This window comes from Eucalyptus grandis, chromosome 11 (assembly GCF_016545825.1).
Source record: "Eucalyptus grandis isolate ANBG69807.140 chromosome 11, ASM1654582v1, whole genome shotgun sequence".
Taxonomy (NCBI): domain Eukaryota; kingdom Viridiplantae; phylum Streptophyta; class Magnoliopsida; order Myrtales; family Myrtaceae; genus Eucalyptus; species Eucalyptus grandis.
In genome coordinates, this window is record NC_052622.1 from 21734174 (window position 1) to 21735695 (window position 1522).

Sequence of the window (1522 nt, forward strand, 5' to 3'; positions counted from 1 at the left end):
TCACGATCCTCAACCCCATTAAACTAGAGTTGGAGCAGATCTCTCAATTTAGATATTCTATAATTCTATATATTAATATGTGGTTTTGCATTTTTTTTATTGGTCTCGATTTGTAAATTAGATAGTTATTATGTAAAACATGTACTCTTCATTTGATGTTGTATAGAATATTACATTTTTCTATTATTATAATTCTCAATGGATGAAGAAAATCAATTCGTCCAGAAGGAGGGCCAAGTCAGTTTACTTGTCTAGCCGCCCAAAACGTCATTAGCAGACTACACCATGACGTTGCTTCCTTAAAGATGACCCAATGTTTCACCTTTTAGTTACTGTTAGCACGGTGATTTTTGAACTTGACGAGGACTGCCCAGTCAACCATGCAACGAGGGGACAATTTCTACGACAAGAAACACGCATGCATGCATTGACTATGGGAGTCTCCGGAGACAATTATTTGTTCCTGCCAATGTAAGACATAAAAATTCAAGTTGCGGAAGCCAGGATCGATTTAGACAAACCTCCGGCCATTGTTCATAATCACGTTCGTCAAGAAAAACCTGAAAATTCAGTAAAAATATTAGGCACACTCTACTAACCCAATTCCCTCATGTACTGATGGTGTATTCCAAATGTGAGGGTTTGTGTTAGAACTTGTGATCACCCGTCAGAAATGAACATACGTTCCTTTTTATACATCGTCTCCTATCAAGACGGTTACCAAATGGGCGGTTGTCACAAAATGGTACGAAGCGTCGAAAAAATACATGTGGAATAACCGCCACTTTAAGAGAAGATATGGTCCGAAAATGTGGGATCACAAAAATAAATACCATTCTCCCACTTGATCCCATCATTTTCATCATGTAGATTATCCAATTAATTTCACGAAAAACTTTATGCTTAAAGAAAAGAAACAAAACACATGGATCATGGCGACATGTCCTCTAAGAGTGAGTAATATCTTCCATGTATCACAATGCATCTTATTTCTTTATTGTCAGCCTATATGTGACAACATATTTTAATGAATAAACCCCATGTTTATTCCAGAACCAAGGATAAATGTTATTCTCATAAACAACAAAATGTGTACACCAAAATTGAGAACTAACATTACAATTGAAAAAGAGTTTCATACAACAAAATCGTCCATATGACGACAAATCACATAATGGGACCTATTTCCATACTAGTCACGTGATCATTATACTTCATCGGTGGCATGCCTTTAGTTAAAAGATCAGCTATCATCAATTCAGTACCAATGTGTTCTATGACCAATTTATTATCCTTAACATGTTCCCTTATGGCTAAATATTTAATGTCGATATGCTTACTTTGACTGCCACTTTTGGCATTTTTAGCCATGAAAACCGTAGTTGAATTGTCACAATATATTCTTAATGGCCTAGAAATAGAATCAATAATTCTAAGCCTAGTAATGAAACTCTTCAACCATACACTATGTGAGGTAGCCTCAAAACTAGAAACGAACTCAGCCTCCATAGTGGAAGTAACA